Consider the following 12,334-nt stretch of genomic DNA (forward strand, 5'->3'; position numbering starts at 1 on the left):
GAACACAAAGTTTCTTTTCAGTTGCAAACTCCACTCCATAGGTGTATATGGGGTGGTACTATCTCCAACTCGGTTTTACAGTGAAAACTGCAGGAACTTCAAAACGGCACTAGGAAACAGACTGAGGAACCAGAATAAAAGTTTCTCCTGCAACCCGTTCCATTTGTGCTAGATGAACGAACGTCTCTACCCATGCTCAGTTCTGAGAGATAAGTGTGTGTGAAATCCGTCCTTCACCAAGCTTTTTGGGATCACAAACTTTCTTTTCAGTTGCAAACTACACTCAATACATATATATTGGTAGGTACTAGCTCCAAACCGGTTTTACAGTGAAAACTGCAGGAACTTCAAACCGGCACTAGGAATATGTCTGAGAAACCAGAGTATAAGTTTCTCCTGCAAACCGTTCCATTTTTTCTAGATGAACGAACGTCTCTCCACATGCTCAGTTCTGAGAGATAAGTGTGTGTGAAAGCCGTAGTTCCACTAGCTTCTTGGGAAAACAAAGTTTCTTTTCAGTTGCAAAATCCACTAGATACATATATATGGGGAGGTACAAGCTCCAAATCGGTTTTACAGTGAAAACTGCAGGAACTTCAAACCGGCACTAGGAAACAGAGTGAGAAACCAGAGTAAAAGTTTCTCCTGCAAACCGTTCCCTTTGTGCTAGATGAACGAACGTCTCTCCACATGCTCAGTTCTGAGAGATAAGTGTGTGTGAAAGCCGTCCTTCACCTAGCTTGTTGGGAAAACAAAGTTTCTTTTCAGTTGCAAACTCCACTCCATAGGTGTATAAGGGATGGTACTATCTCCAACTCGGTTTTACAGTGAAAACTGCAGGAACTTCAAACCGGCACTAGGAAAAAGACTGAGGAACCAGAATAAAAGTTTCTCCTGCAACCCGTTCCCTTTGTGCTAGATGAACGAACGTCTATCCACATGCTCAGTTCTGAGAGATAATTATGTGTGAAAGCCGTTCTTCACCTACCTTGTTGGGAACACAAAGTTTCTTTTCAGCTGCAAACTCCACTCCATACATATATATGGGGAGGTACAAGCTCCAACTCTGTTTTACAATGAAAAATGCAGGAACTTCAAATCGGCACTAGAAAACAGACTGAGAAACGAGAGTAAAAATTTACCCTGCAACCCTTTCCCTTTGTGCTACATGAAAGAACGTCTTCCACTTGCTCAGTTCTGAGAGATAAGTGTGTGTGAAAGCGGTCCTTCACCTAGCTTGTTGGGAACACAAAGTTTCTTATCAGTTGCAAACTCCACTCCATACATGTATATGGGGAGGTACAATCTCCAACTCTGTTTTACAGTGAAAACTGCAGGAACTTCATATCGGCACTAGGAATCAGACTGAGAAACCAGAGAAAAAGTTTCTCCTGCAAACCTTTCCCTTTGTGCTAGATGAACGAACGTCTCTCCACATGCTCAATTTTGAGAGATAAGTGTGTGTGAAAGCCGTCCTTCACCTAGCTTGTTGGGAACACAAAGTTTCTTTTCAGCTGCAAACCCCACACCATACATATATATGGGGAGGTACAAGCTCCAACTCGATTTTACAATGAAAAATGCAGGAACTTCAAACCGGCACTAGAAAACCGACTGAGAAACCAGAGTAAAAATTTCACCTGCAACCCGTTCCCTTTGTGCTACATGAAAGAACGTCTCTCCACATGCTCAGTTCTGAGAGATAAGTGTGTGTGAAAGCCGTCCTTCACCTAGCTTCTTGGGAACACAAAGTTTCTTTTCAGTTGCAAACTCCAATCCATACATATATATGGGGAAGTACTAGCTCCAACTCGGTTTTACAGTGAAAACTGCAGGAACTTCAAAGTGGCACTAGGAAACAGACTGAGAAAACAGAGTAAAAGTTTCTCCTGCAACCCGTTCCTATAGTGCTAGATGACCGAACGTCTCTCCACATGCTCATTTCTGAGAGATAAGTGTTTGTGAAAGCCGACCTTCACCTAGCTAGTTGGGAACACAAAGTTTCTTTTCAGCTGCAAACTCCACTCCATACATATATATGGGGAGGTACAAGCTCCAACTCGGTTTTATAATGAAAAATGCAGGAACTTCAAATCGGCACTAGAAAACAGACTGAGAAACCAGAGTAAAAATTTACCCTGCAACCCTTTCCCTTTGTGCTACATGAAAGAACGTCTTCCACTTGCTCAGTTCTGAGAGATAAGTGTGTGTGAAAGCGGTCCTTCACCTAGCTTGTTGGGAACACAAAGTTACTTATCAGTTGCAAACTCCACTCCTTACATGTATATGGGGAGGTACAATCTCCAACTCTATTTTACAGTGAAAACTGCAGGAACTTCATACCGGCACTAGGAATCAGACTGAGAAACCAGAGAAAAAGTTCTCCTGCAAACCGTTCCCTTTGTGCTAGATGAACGAACGTCTCTCCACATGCTCAATTTTGAGAGATAAGTGTGTGTGAAAGCCGTCCTTCACCTAGCTTGTTGGGAACACAAAGTTTCTTTTCAGCTGCAAACCCCACACCATACATATATATGGGGAGGTACAAGCTCCAACTCGATTTTACAATGAAAAATGCAGGAACTTCAAAACGGCACTAGAAAACCGACTGAGAAACAAGAGTAAAAATTTCAACTGCAACCCGTTCCCTTTGTGCTACATGAAAGAACGTCTCTCCACATGCTCATTTCTGAGAGATAAGTGTGTGTGAAAGCCGTCCTTCACCTAGCTTGTTGGGAACACAAAGTTTCTTTTCAGTTGCAAACTCCAATCCATACATATATATGGGGAGGTACAAGCTCCAACTCGGTTTTACAGTGAAAACTGCAGGAACTTCAAACTGGCACTAGGAAACTGACTGAGAAAACAGAGTAAAAGTTTCTCCTGCAACCCGTTCCTATAGTGCTAGATGACCGAACGTCTCTCCACATGCTCATTTCTGAGAGATAAGTGTGTGTGAAAGCCGACCTTCACCTAGCTAGTTGGGAACACAAAGTTTCTTTTCAGTTGCAAACTCCACTCCATACATATATATGGGAAGGTACCAGCTCCAACTCGGTTTTACCCTGAAAACTGCAGGAACTTCAAACCGGCACTAGGAATCTGTCTGAGAAACCAGAGTAAAAGTTTCTCCTGCAACCCGTTCCCTTTGTGCTAGATGAACGAACGTCCCTCCACATGCTCTGTTCTGAGAGATATGTGTGTGTGAATGCTGTACTTCACCAAGCTTGTTGGAAACACAAAGTTTCTTTACAGTTGCAAACCCCACTCCATAAATATATATGGGGAGGTACTAGCTCCAACACGGTTTTACAGTGAAAACTGCAGGAAATTCAAAACGGCACTAGGAAACAGACTTAGAAACCAGAGTAAAAGTTTCTACTGCAAACCGTTCCCTTTGTGCTAGATGAACGAACGTCTCTCCACATGCTCAGTTCTGAGAGATAAGTGTGTGTGAAAGCTGTCGTTCACTTAGCTTGTTGGGAACACAAAGTTTCTTTCAGTTGCAAAGCCCACTCCATAAATACATATGGGGAGGTACTAGCTCCAAATCGGTTTTACAGTGAAAACTGCAGGAACTTCAAACCGGCACGAGGAATCAGACTGAAAAACCAGAGCAAAAGTTTCCCCTTCAAAACGTTCCATTTGTTCTAGATGAAAGAACGTCTCTCCACATGCTCAGTTCTGAGAGATAAGTGTGTGTGAAAGCCGTCCTTCACGTAGCTTCTTGGGAACACAAAGTTTCTTTTCAGTTGCAAACCCCACTCCATAAATATATATGGGGAGGTACAATCACCAACTCGGTTTTACAGTGAAAACTGCAGGAACTTCAAACCGGCAATAGGAAACAGACTGAGAAACCAGAGTAAAAGTTTCTCCAGCAAACCGTTCCCTATGTGCTAGATGAACGAACGTCTCTCCACATGCTCAGTTCTGAGAGATAAGTGTGTGTGAAAGCTGTCCTTCACCTAGCTTGTTGGGAACACAAAGTTTCTTTTCAGTTGCAAACTCCACTCCATACATATATATGGGGATGTACCAGATCCAACTCGGTTTTACACTGAAAACTGCAGGAACTTAAAACCGGCACTAGGAATATGTCTGAGAAACCAGAGTAAAAGTTTCTCCTGCAACCCGTTCCCTTTGTGCTAGATGAACGAACGTCTCTCCACATGCTCAGTTCTGAGAGATAAGTGTGTGTGAAAGCTGTCCTTCACCAAGCTTGTTGGGAACACAAAGTTTCTTTTCAGTTGCAAACCCCACTCCATACATATATATGGGGAGTTACAAGCTCCAACTCGGTTTTACAGTGAAAACTGCAGGAACTTAAAACCGGCATTGGAAACAGACTGAGAAACCAGAGTAAAAGTTTCTCCTGCAAACCGTTCCCTTTGTGCTAGATGAACGATCGTCTCTCCACATGCTCAGTTTTGAGAGATAATTGTGTGTGAAAGCCGTCCTTCACCTAGCTTGTTGGGAACACAAAGTTTCTTTTCAGTTGCAAAATCCACTCCATAGGTGTATATGGGGTGGTACTATCTCCAACTCGGTTTTACAGTGAAAACTGCAGGAACTTCAAACCGGCACTAGGAAACAGACTGAGGAACCAGAATAAAAGTTTCTCCTGCAACTCGTTCCCTTTGTGCTAGATGAAAGAACGTCTATCCACATGCTCAGTTCTGAGAGCTAAGTATGTGTGAAAGCCGTCCTTCACCTAGCTTGTTGGGAACACAAAGTTTCTTTTCACCTGCAAACTCCACTCCATACATATATATGGGGAGGTACAAGCTCCAACTCGGTTTTATAATGAAAAATGCAGGAACTTCAAATCGGCACTAGAAAACAGACTGAGAAACCAGAGTAAAAATTTACCCTGCAACCCTTTCCCTTTGTGCTTCATGAAAGAACGTCTTCCACTTTCTCAGTTCTGAGAGATAAGTGTGTGTGAAAGCGGTCCTTCACCTAGCTTGTTGGGAACACAAAGTTTCTTATCAGTTGCAAACTCCACTCCATACATGTATATGGGGAGGTACAATCTCCAACTCTGTTTTACAGTGAAAACTGCAGTTACTTCATACCGGCACTAGGAATCAGACTGAGAAACCAGAGAAAAAGTTTCTCCTGCAAACCGTTCCCTTTGTGCTAGATGAACGAACGTCTCTCCACATGCTCAGTTCTGAGAGATAAGTGTGTGTGAAAGCCGTCCTTCACCTAGCTTGTTGGGAACACAAAGTTTCTTTTCAGTTGCAAACCCCACACCATACATATATATGGGGAAGTACAAGTTCCAACTCGATTTTACAATGAAAAATGCAGGAACTTCAAACCGGCACTAGAAAACCGACTGAGAAACAAGAGTAAAAATTTCACCTGCAACCCGTTCCCTTTGTGCTACATGAAAGAACGTCTCTCCACATGCTCAGTTCTGAGAGATATGTGTGTGTGAAAGCCGTCTTTCACCTACCTTGTTGGAACACAAAGTTTCTTTTCAGTTGCAAACTCCACTCCATACATATATATGGGGAGGTACTAGCCCCAACTCGGTTTTACAGTGAAAACTGCAGGAACTTGAAACTGGCACTTGGAAACAGACTGAGAAAACAGAGTAACAGTTTCTCCTGCAACCCGTTCCTATAGTGCTAGATGACCGAACGTCTCTCCACAAGCTCATTTCTGAGAGATAAGTGTGTGTGAAAGCCGTCCTTCACCTATCTTGTTGGGAACACAAAGTTTCTTTTCAGTTGCAAACTCCACTCCATACATATATATGGGGAGGTACCAGCTCCAACTCGGTTTTACACTGAAAACTGCAGGAACTTCAAACCGGCACTAGGAATCTGTCTGAGAAACCAGAGTAAACGTTTCTCCTGCAACCCGTTCCCTTTGTGCTAGATGAACGAACGTCTCTCCACATGCTCAGTTCTGAGAGATAAGTGTGTGTGAAAGCTGTACTTCACCAAGCCTGTTGGGAACACAAAGTTTCTTTTCAGTTGCAAAGCCCACTCCATAAATATATATGGGGATGTACTTGCTCCAACACGGTTTTACAGTGAAAACTGCAGGAAATTCAAAACGGCACTAGGAAACAGACTGAGAAACCAGAGTAAAAGTTTCTCCTGCAAACCTTTCCCTTTGTGCTAGATGAACGAACGTCTCTCCACATGCTCAGTTCTGAGAGATAAGTGTGTGTGAAAGCCGTCGTTCACCTAGCATGTTGGGAACACAAAGTTTCTTTCAGTTGCAAAGCCCACTCCATACATATATATGGGGAGGTACAAGCTCCAAATCGGTTTTACAGTGAAAACTGCAGGAACTTCAATCCGGCACGAGGAATCAGACTGAGGAACCAGAGTAAAAGTTTCTCCTGCAAACCGTTCCATTTGTTCTAGATGAACGAACGTCTCTCCACATGCTCAGTTCTGAGAGATAAGTGTGTGTGAAAGCCGTCCTTCACCTAGCTTCTTGGGAACACAAAGTTTCTTTTCAGTTGCAAAATCCACTCCATAGTTGTATATGGGGTGGTACTATCTCCAACTCGGTTTTACAGTGAAAACTGCAGGAACTTCAAACCGGCACTAGGAAACAGACTGAGGAACCAGAATAAAAGTTTCTCCTGCAACCCGTTCCCTTCGTGCTAGATGAAAGAACGTGTCTCCACATGCTCAGTTCTGAGAGCTAAGTATGTGTGAAAGCCGTCCTTCACCTAGCTTGTTGGGAACACAAAGTTTCTTTTCAGCTGCAAACTCCACTCCATACATATATATGGGGAGGTACAAGCTCCAACTCGGTTTTATAATGAAAAATGCAGGAACTTCAAATCGGCACTAGAAAACAGACTGAGAAACCAGAGTAAAAATTTACCCTGCAACCCTTTCCCTTTGTGCTACATGAAAGAACGTCTTCCACTTGCTCAGTTCTGAGAGATAAGTGTGTGTGAAAGCGGTCCTTCACCTAGCTTGTTGGGAACACAAAGTTTCTTATCAGATGCAATGTCCACTCCATACATGTATATGGGGAGGTACAATCTCCAACTCGGTTTTACAGTGAAAACTGCAGGAACTTCATACCGGCACTAGGAATCAGACTTAGAAACCAGAGAAAAAGTTTCTCCTGCAAACCGTTCCCTTTGTGCTAGATGAACGAACGTCTCTCCACATGCTCAGTTCTGAGAGATAAGTGTGTGTGAAAGCCGTCCTTCACCTAGCTTGTTGGGAACACAAAGATTCTTTTCAGCTGCAAACCCCACACCATACATATATATGGGGAGGTACAAGCTCCAACTCGATATTACAATGAAAAATGCAGGAACTTCAAACCAGCACTAGAAAACCGACTGAGAAACAAGAGTAAAAATTTCACCTGCAACCCGTTCCCTTTGTGCTACATGAAAGAACTTCTCTCCACATGCTCAGTTCTGAGAGATAAGTGTGTGTGAAAGCCGTCCTTCACCTACCTTGTTGGGAACACAAAGTTTCTTTTCAGTTGCAAACCCCACTCCATAAATATATATGGGGAGGTACTAGCTCCAACTCGTTTTTAGAGTGAAAACTGCAGGAACTTCAAACTGGCACTAGGAAACAGACTGAGAAACCAGAGTAAAAGTTTCCCCTGCAAACCGTTCCTTTGTGTTAGATGAACGAACGTCTCTCCACATGCTCATTTCTGAGAGATAAGTGTGTGTGAAAGCCGTCCTTCACCTAGCTTGTTGGGAACACAAAGTTTCTTTTCAGTTGCAAACTACACTCCATAGATGTATATGGGGTGGTACTACCTCCAACTCGGTTTTACAGTGAAAACTGCAGGAACTTCAAACCGGCACTAGGACAGACTGAGGAACCAGAATAAAAGTTTCTCCTGCAACCCGTTCCTATTGTGCTAGGTGACCGAACGTCTCTCCACATGCTCATTTCTGAGAGATAAGTGTGTGTGAAAGCCGTACTTCCACTAGCTTCTTGGGAAAACAAAGTTTCTTTTCAGTTGCAAAATCCACTCCATACATATATATGGAGAGGTACAAGCTCCAACTCGGTTTTACAGTGAAAACTGCAGGAACTTCAAACCGGCACTAGGAAACAGACTGAGAAACCAGAGTAAAAGTTTCTATTGCAAACCGTTCCATTTTTGCTAGATGAACGAAAGTCTCTACCCATGCTCATTTCTGAGAGATAAGTGTGTGTGAAAGCCGTCCTTCACCTAGCTTGTTGGGAACACAAACTTTCTTTTCAGTTGCAAACTACACTCCATACATATATATGGGTAGGTACTAGCTCCAAATCGGTTTTACAGTGAAAACTGCAGGAACTTCAAACCGGCACTAGGAATATGTCTGAGAAACCAGAGTAAAAGTTTCTCCTGCAAACCGTTCCATTTATTCTAGATGAACGAACGTCTCTCCACATGCTCAGTTCTGAGAGATAAGTGTGTGTGAAAGCCGTAGTTCCACTAGCTTCTTGGGAAAACAAAGTTTCTTTCAGTTGCAAAATCCACTAGATACATATATATGGGGAGGTACAAGCTCCAAATCGGTTTTACAGTGAAAACTGCAGGAACTTCAAACCGGCACTAGGAAACAGAGTGAGAAACCAGAGTAAAAGTTTCTCCTGCAACCCGTTCCCTTTGTGCTAGATGAACGAACGTCTCTCCACATGCTCAGTTCTGAGAGATAAGTGTGTGTGAAAGCCGTCCTTCAACTAGCTTGTTGGGAACACAAAGTTTCTTTTCAGTTGCAAACTCCACTCCATAGGTGTATATGGGGTGGTACCATCTCCAACTCGGTTTTACAGTGAAAACTGCAGGAAATTCAAACCGGCACTAGGAAAAAGACTGAGGAACCAGAATAAAAGTTTCTCCTGCAACCCGTTCCCTTTGTGCTAGATGAACGAACGTCTATCCACATGCTCAGTTCTGAGAGATAATTATGTGTGAAAGCCGTTCTTCACCTACCTTGTTGGGAACACAAAGTTTCTTTTCAGTTGCAAACTACACTCTGTATATATATATGGGGAGGTACTAGCTCCAACTCGGTTTTACAGTGAAAACTGCAGGAAATTCAAACTGGCACTAGGAATCTGTCTGAGAAACCAGAGTAAAACTTTCTCCTGCAACCCGTTCCCATTGTGCTAGATGAACGAACCTCTCTCCACATGCTGTGATCTGAGAGATATGTGTGTGTGAAAGCCGTACTTCACCTAGCTTTTTGGGAACAGAAAGATACTGTTCAGTTGCAAACTCCACTCCATACATATATATGGGGAGGTAATAGCTCCAATTTGTTTTAACAGTGAAAACTGCAGGAACTTCAAACCGGCACTAGGAATCTGTCTGAGAAACCAGAGTAAAAGTTTCTCCTGCAACCAGTTCCATTTGTGCTAGATGAACGAACGTCTCTCCACATGCTCAGTTCTGAGAGATAAGTGTGTGTGAAAGCCGTCCTTCCACTAGCTTGTTGGGAACACAAAGTTTCTTTTCAGTTGCAAACTCCACTCCATACATATATATGGGGAGGTACTAGCTCCAACTCTGTTTTACAGTGAAAACTGCAGGAACTTAAAACCGGCACTGGAAACAGACTGAGAAACCAGAGTAAAAGTTTCTCCTGCAAACCGTTCCCTTTGTGCTAGATGAACGATCGTCTCTCCACATGCTCAGTTCTGAGAGATAATTGTGTGTGAAAGCCGTCCTTCACCTAGCTTGTTGGGAACACAAAGTTCCTTTTCAGTTGCAAAATCCACTCCATAGGTGTATATGGGGTGGTATTATCTCCAACTCGGTTTTACAGTGAAAACTGCAGGAACTTCAAACCGGCACTAGGAAACAGACTGAGGAACCAGAATAAAAGTTTCTCCTGCAACCCGTTCCCTTTGTGCTAGATGAACGAACGTCTATCCACATGCTCAGTTCTGAGAGATAAGTATGTGTGAAAGCCGTACTTCATCTAGCTTGTTGGGAACACAAAGTTTCTTTTCAGCTGCAAACTCCACTCCATACATATATATGGGGAGGTACAAGCTCCAACTCGGTTTTATAATGAAAAATGCAGGAACTTCAAATCGGCACTAGAAAACAGACTGAGAAACCAGAGTAAAAATTTACCCTGCAACCCTTTCCCTTTGTGCTACATGAAAGAACGTCTTCCACTTGCTCAGTTCTGAGAGATAAGTGTGTGTGAAAGCGGTCCTTCACCTAGCTTGTTGGGAACACAAAGTTTCTTATCAGTTGCAAACTCCACTCCATACATGTATATGGGGAGGTACAATCTCCAACTCTGTTTTACAGTGAAAACTGCAGGAACTTCATACCGGCACTAGGAATCAGACTGAGAAACCAGAGTAAAAGTTTCTCCAGCAAACCGTTCCCTATGTGCTAGATGAACGAACGTCTCTCCACATGCTCAGTTCTGAGAGATAAGTGTGTGTGAAAGCCGTCCTTCACCTAGCTTGTTGGGAACACAAAGTTTCTTTTCAGCTGCAAACCCCACACCATACATATATATGGGGAGGTACAAGCTCCAACTCGATTTTACAATGAAAAATGCAGGAACTTCAAACCGGCACTAGAAAACCGACTGAGAAACCAGAGTAAAAATTTCACCTGCAACCCGTTCCCTTTGTGCTACATGAAAGAACGTCTCTCCACATGCTCAGTTCTGAGAGATAAGTGTGTGTGAAAGCCGTCCTTCACCTAGCTTCTTGGGAACACAAAGTTTCTTTTCAGTTGCAAACTCCAATCCATACATATATATGGGGAAGTACTAGCTCCAACTAGGTTTTACAGTGAAAACTGCAGGAACTTCAAAGTGGCACTAGGAAACAGACTGAGAAAACAGAGTAAAAGTTTCTCCTGCAACCCGTTCCTATAGTGCTAGATGACCGAACGTCTCTCCACATGCTCATTTCTGAGAGATAAGTGTGTGTGAAAGCCGACCTTCACCTAGCTAGTTGGGAACACAAAGTTTCTTTTCAGTTGCAAACTCCACTCCATACATATATATGGGAAGGTACCAGCTCCAACTCGGTTTTACCCTGAAAACTGCAGGAACTTCAAACCGGCACTAGGAATCTGTCTGAGAAACCAGAGTAAAAGTTTCTCCTGCAACCCGTTCCCTTTGTGCTAGATGAACGAACGTCTCTCCACATGCTCTGTTCTGAGAGATATGTGAGTGTGAATGCTGTACTTCACCAAGCTTGTTGGAAACACAAAGTTTCTTTACAGTTGCAAACCCCACTCCATAAATATATATGGGGAGGTACAATCACCAACTCGGTTTTACAGTGAAAACTGCAGGAACTTCAAACCGGCAATAGGAAACAGACTGAGAAACCAGAGTAAAAGTTTCTCCAGCAAACCGTTCCCTATGTGCTAGATGAACGAACGTCTCTCCACATGCTCAGTTCTGAGAGATAAGTGTGTGTGAAAGCTGTCCTTCACCTAGCTTGTTGGGAACACAAAGTTTCTTTTCAGTTGCAAACTCCACTCCGTACATATATATGGGGATGTACCAGATCCAACTCGGTTTTACACTGAAAACTGCAGGAACTTCAAACCGGCACTAGGAATATGTCTGAGAAACCAGAGTAAAAGTTTCTCCTGCAACCCGTTCCCTTTGTGCTAGATGAACGAACGTCTCTCCACATGCTCAGTTCTGAGAGATAAGTGTGTGTGAAAGCTGTCCTTCACCAAGCTTGTTGGGAACACAAAGATTCTTTTCAGTTGCAAACCCCACTCCATACATATATATGGGGAGTTACTAGCTCCAACTCAGTTTTACAGTGAAAACTGCAGGAACTTAAAACCGGCATTGGAAACAGACTGAGAAACCAGAGTAAAAGTTTCTCCTGCAAACCGTTCCCTTTGTGCTAGATGAACGATCGTCTCTCCACATGCTCAGTTCTGAGAGATAATTGTGTGTGAAAGCCGTCCTTCACCTAGCTTGTTGGGAACACAAAGTTTCTTTTCAGTTGCAAAATCCACTCCATAGGTGTATATGGGGTGGTACTATCTCCAACTCGGTTTTACAGTGAAAAATGCAGGAACTTCAAACCGGCACTAGGAAACAGACTGAGGAACCAGAATAAAAGTTTCTCCTGCAACCCGTTCCCTTTGTGCTAGATGAAAGAACGTCTATCCACATGCTCAGTTCTGGGAGCTAAGTATGTGTGAAAGCCGTCCTTCACCTAGCTTGTTGGGAAGACAAAGTTTCTTTTCACCTGCAAACTCCACTCCATACATATATATGGGGAGGTACAAGCTCCAACTCGGTTTTATAATGAAAAATGCAGGAACTTCAAATCGGCACTAGAAAACAGACTGAGAAACCAGAGTAAAAATTTACCCT

Source organism: Camelus dromedarius, chromosome 23 (assembly GCF_036321535.1).
Source record: "Camelus dromedarius isolate mCamDro1 chromosome 23, mCamDro1.pat, whole genome shotgun sequence".
Classification (NCBI taxonomy): Eukaryota; Metazoa; Chordata; class Mammalia; order Artiodactyla; family Camelidae; genus Camelus; species Camelus dromedarius.